The sequence below is a fragment of the Miscanthus floridulus genome, chromosome 16, assembly GCF_019320115.1.
Source record: "Miscanthus floridulus cultivar M001 chromosome 16, ASM1932011v1, whole genome shotgun sequence".
Classification (NCBI taxonomy): domain Eukaryota; kingdom Viridiplantae; phylum Streptophyta; class Magnoliopsida; order Poales; family Poaceae; genus Miscanthus; species Miscanthus floridulus.
In genome coordinates this window covers 54,197,153-54,202,661 of record NC_089595.1, presented here as the reverse complement: position 1 = coordinate 54,202,661, position 5,509 = coordinate 54,197,153, and the positions used below count along the sequence as shown (strand labels likewise).

General features: G+C 42.3%; 1 non-coding gene across 1 annotated transcript; it reads right to left on the bottom strand.

Annotated features, from left to right (window-relative positions):
• Window positions 1–1,482: 1,482 nt before the first annotated feature.
• LOC136514588 (small nucleolar RNA R71) lies at window positions 1,483–1,589 on the bottom strand. The gene has a single exon (XR_010773743.1). It is a non-coding gene; the product is annotated as a small nucleolar RNA R71 (small nucleolar RNA).
• Between the last annotated feature and the right edge of the window lie 3,920 nt (window positions 1,590–5,509).

Below are 5,509 nucleotides of genomic sequence, written 5' to 3'. Positions count from 1 at the left end.
GCTTAATCATTCATATGGTTTGTATGAGTAGAAGTAGAGCTAGGGTTGAGGTGATGGTTCATCATTTCTTTGGGTTTGCCCATATTCTTGCTTGTGGATCCATAGGGTCAGAGTCCTAGTGGGATATGGGTAGTTTCTTTGTACACAAACGTGGTGCTCGGGTGCACAGGAACCTTTAGATATGACGGTGCCCTGGTTGAGGGGTAGCCGGCAGGTGGTGATAGCCTTGTCTGTCCCTTATAATCCCCCATGTTTGGGTATCATGTAGGAGTTTTAAAGTCTCTCGCGCTTACTGGCAGACCAGTGCTCGGAGATCTCCCCATTCATCTTAAACTTAGTTCTAACTCTAATCCTATAACTTGTATGATCATTAGTTGTTCTTTGCATGGCTATATTTGACCATGCCAGCTCTACTTAGGAACATTCATTTATTCTTTGTTTTCCTTTTATCCTTGAGGTTGGCTCAGATGTGTGTCCACTATCCTTGAAATATTGTTTTCCCCTATCATAAAGTACTGGTTTACTAATGCAAGTATGTAATCGTGTTCATGCTCATTCTAGACTCTTATACCTTGCCTGCCTTTAAGAAAATATAAATAATGATACCCTAAATACTTCTAGGTGAAATGCTACAATGATACATTCGTACGCTTGTGGATATTTCTATAATCGTTAAGAACTATTGTAGTTGATGTTTCTTGGTAGCATCACTAAGGTTAACTCAATCTTAGTGATGGTGCTAAGAAATACCAACAGGCATTTCTGGCGTCGTTGCCGATGATGGACTTAAAACCTCCACACATGGTTATTGCGCTAAGAAATGCCAACAAGCATTTCTAGCACCATTGCCAAGAAGGGCATAGGTGAAAAGAATCTAATAGGAAATGATCATGAGCACATGCATGTAATGGTAGTCATAGTTTATGCATGCAAATTATGCTTGTTTTCTTCCAGATGTGGATGAAAGCAGGATAATGTATGAGTGGTTTTGATCTGCCAAACAACTACACTAATAATTCGGAGGCACTCCAAAGGAAGAGTTGGTCTTGTGCCGCTACTTCTTCTACTACTCCATCGGCAGTTGAACTAGTCACCCACGCACCATCCGCTACTATCGATATGGCCAAGTCACTCCGCGACTACTCCACCCCTGTTGTTGCCAATGTGCTCATTGAGCCTACTGTTAACACGGGAGCTAGAAACTTTGGGCCACATACTAGCTTGATCACGATGGTGCAGGTGAACCAATTATGTGGTTTGCCTAGTGAGGACGCGAATGCGCACTTGCAACACTTCCTTGAGCTGTGCAACACAATCATCATCAAAGACATCGCACTAGCTAGCATAAGGCTCCGTCTATTTCCTTTCTCCCTCATGGGGAAGGCAAAATAGTGGTTTTATAAGGAGAAGGAAGTTGTCAACACATGGGACAAATGTTCTGCAGTGTTCCTCGCAAAATTTTTCCCCGTGGGCAAAACCAATGCCCTGAGGGGGAAAATTTCAAATTTCTAGCAGAATTTAATGGAATCCATCCTCGAGCTATGGGAGAGGCTATAGGATTACATCTAGGCCTACCCACACCATGGAATGGATAATTGGCTCATGCTCCAAAACTTCTATGAAGGGCTCATGCCCATGTCGAAGGGGCATGTAGATGTCACTACTAGAGGAGTGTTCCTCTCCCTCACCATCAACGATGCCACGGCTCTCGTTGAGTAGATGGTGGCCAATCAGAGCTAGGGAGAAGAACACAAGCAACAAAAAGGCATGCATACCATGAAGGAGATGGATATGCTTGCCACAAAAATTGATTTATTATTGAAAAGACTTGATGAACGTGCCACCGACAAAGAGGCAATGATGGGCACCATCAAGGCCACAGCCTCGCAAATGACATGTGAGGTCTATGGAGAAGTCGAACACTTAGGGAACAACTTCCCTGAGACCCATGAAGAAGCATTATACATCAACAACGGGTTCTGACAAGGTAACAATAACGGGTGGAACAATCAGTCCTACCCATAAGGAGGTAATTTGAACTTCAATTCAAATTACAATTTGAATCAACCTTCCTTGAAAGACCTAGTGTTAGGTCAAGCTAAAATTAACAAAAATCTCACTAAAAAGTTAATGTATAATGATAAAATGATAGAAAACATAAATTCTAAACTTGAAAACCTATCTTCATCCACCAAAAATAAATTGGGCTTTAATAAAATGATCAAAACTCAAATAGCTAAAATTGCTGCCGCATTACCTGTTTCTGATTCAGGAAAGATTCTGGGGAAACCTGAAACTTCTCTTGAATTTGTTAAAATGGTCACAACAAGGTTTGGTAAGCCTCTATGTTGGGAAAGCCGTGATCATTTTGTAGATCCACCATTCATCACCAAAAATGAAGATCATGGCCGCCCGACGATCACATGCTCAATAGGCCTACATGTCTTCCACAATGCCTTTCTGTGACCTTGGAGCAAGCATCAACATCATGTCCAAGGCAATAAATGATAAGATTTTGGGTGGACCTTTGTCTACTACAAATTTCATATTGCAGATGGAGGATCAAACCTCATGACACCCGAAGGGATTAGCCAAAGATATCTCTATGAGAATTTGAGACACATACATCCCCTCGAACTTTGTCATTCTAGACATGGGCCGCAATGAGGAAGTTCCCCTCCGCCTATGGAGACCATTCCTTAACAATACAAATGTAGTCTTACATGTGGGGTCAAGGAATGCTAGCTTTCATATTCAAGGGCAAACAATAAGATGCCCATTTAATGGGTTTGACATGCATAAACACCTTAAAACAAACCGCCCAAGAAACAACCATGTAAAGGAATCAAATAGGTATGGTAGATAAAAAGATCAGCATCCACGCCTACTTCTCTAGGAAGGATGCACCATCATCAAGCAAGAATTGAAGGAGGAGAGTCCTGCTCATTAGACTTAAAAATGGTGAGCCCTTGTGTTGGCGGTCCTTAATGACCAAATCCGACCACCAAATAAGTCACAAAAAGAGGAGAAATTAGCAATTTTAATCACATATGCATTTACTATTAATCAATTTCCACGTGTATTTGGACAACATTATTTTGCAGGTCATAAACACAAATACATAGAATAAATCACTAAAAGGCGGTTTTCGACACTAATTTGCGCAAAACAACAAGGGAGAAGCCCATCAAATTAATTCAACTGGGGCAAAACCCCATGGAGCAGTGAACCATGTCTATCCCATGGCCTACCACACAAAGGTGGTGGCGAGGTGGCATAGTTAAGGGGCAGCCGGTCCAAGGGGGAGGCTGGCCCCCTGCTGGCGCCCTCAGCCTCACCTTCGACTGGCGATGGCATGGCTCTATGCTAAGGCAGTGTAGCCCAGGGCTTCACGCTAAGAATAGCCAGAGAACCGCCTTAGAGCCTTGTATAAGTAGAGGGGTAACCCCCCTCTCTCACACACCATTTGGGCTTCCACAACACAACACAAAAGAGTCACAATGTGACAAGAAGAGAAGAGCTCCATCCATATCTTAGTTCTCTAGCTAGTTCTAGTGTAGGGAGTGAGTGAGTAAGAGTTGAGAAGTGTCAGAGTTGTTGGCTACCTCCACTTGTGTACTTGGGGCCCCTTGTACACTTAGCGGAAGGAATGCTAAGAATCGTCGGCTCCGCTCCACTTGTACCTCTACCTTTCGAATACTACTTGGAGTATAAGGTTCGTGTTTATCTTTGGTGGTGAGTTCTACTTTAGGTTAGTCTTATTCATTATTTACTAGTGGGTTTAGTCTTGTTCATTATTTACTTGCAGGTTCATCATTCATCCTTGTGATGAATACTCTAGTAAAGGGCCCTGGTAGAGAAGGATAACCCTACTCGATGCTAGAGTAGTATTCGATAGCGTAGACGTGGTGTCTTGGCTAGAGGCTATCTTTGTTTGCCTTGTTCCCTATGGTTGAATGGTAGGTGTTAGGCGGTGATGGCCCTATCCATCCTTCATACTCCCCCACGTCTAGGTTCAATGTAGGCTACAAGCCGATATCACCTGGCAGACTAGGTGCGCTCAGTGCTCAAAGTTAGTATATAGTGGCAAAGCTATCTTAGCTTAGGATCTCTATCCTTAGAAAATCTCGCTACCTGAGCTTTCCTTCTTCTTGTTATCAATAGGTGAACTAGCTTAAGAGACTCTTACACCTCTATTCCTCATGGAAATACGATACTCTGAATACTTCCGGGTGAAATGCTACAACGGTAATTCCATGCGCTTGCTGATTATTTCTGTACGCGTTAAGAAATACCAACAAGCATTTCTGGCGCCGTTGCCGGAGAATGGTTGTTGTATTATCTCCAAACCTAGTTCACCCATGTATCCTTGTGTTTTACCTTTCAAAAAAAAGAAAAAAATATTCCTTTTACTTTTTTCATCATGAAGCCCTTCAACTAAAAATCTTTTTGCTCTTAAGGATGAGTTCTTAGAGCCACCACCATCGAAGCCTATCATAGCTTCTGGCTATGAACTCCATCATGGATTTATAGCCATGGTTCAGGAACAAACCTTCTCAGGTTAAGTTTACAAAAAACTCTTACCATCATCTACATGAATTTTGAGCACATCTGTGCAAGCTTACTAATATCAGGCATCGCACAAGAAAATCTTCGGTAGAAGTTATTTCCCTTCTTTTGAGAGGGAGAAACAACCTCCACCCACAATGTAGGGAAGGTAAATAGTGATTAGGACGAATTGAGGGATAGATTCTGTTTCACATTCTTCCCTATATCTCAAATTGCTTCCCTACCACAAGAGATTTTTAGCTCCCACCAACATGAGAAGGAAACCATAGGTGCAGCCTGGGCTAGATTTTCAATCTAAACACACTATTGCCCAGCCTAACTTGTATTAGACCATGTTTTGATACAACACTTTTGGTTAGGTCTTAAGCAAGGAATCTTCCCTATAGCTTGATATCGCTACCGAAGGGTCATTTGACCACAAAACCATAGCGGAAGGAGAAGCACTTCTAGATCACATCCTAGAAACCACCCTTTCCATGGAAACCCTCCATGTAGAATCAAGCCATGAGGTAGTCTCTTCACTAAGGATGAACCAATACCTCCCATCCAAAGATCCTCACGCAAACCAAAAACTCTAGAGGAAGGTTTCCAACCTTCTGACTTTCCATTTTTCGAGGACTAACTTTTCATTGATTTTGGAAATACCTCGAATCAATAGACAAAACTGAGGTTCATTCTGACTACCACATCCTTTTGCTAGCCTTGATTTTGATCTTCTCATAGGCTACCCTAAAAAAACTTGTTCAAGAAAAAAACATCCTATGAGAGCCTTGATGAAGAGGTCAGGAAAACTGCTCTCGCCACATCTTAAAAAATCCAATGGTGAAACATCATCCCAACCATGACCCATTCAAGGAGATGAAGTTCAAATCCCCGTTCATTTCACCTAACCTTGCTCATGAAATAGAACGACCATCACCACCCTCCCTCAAACCAAAGC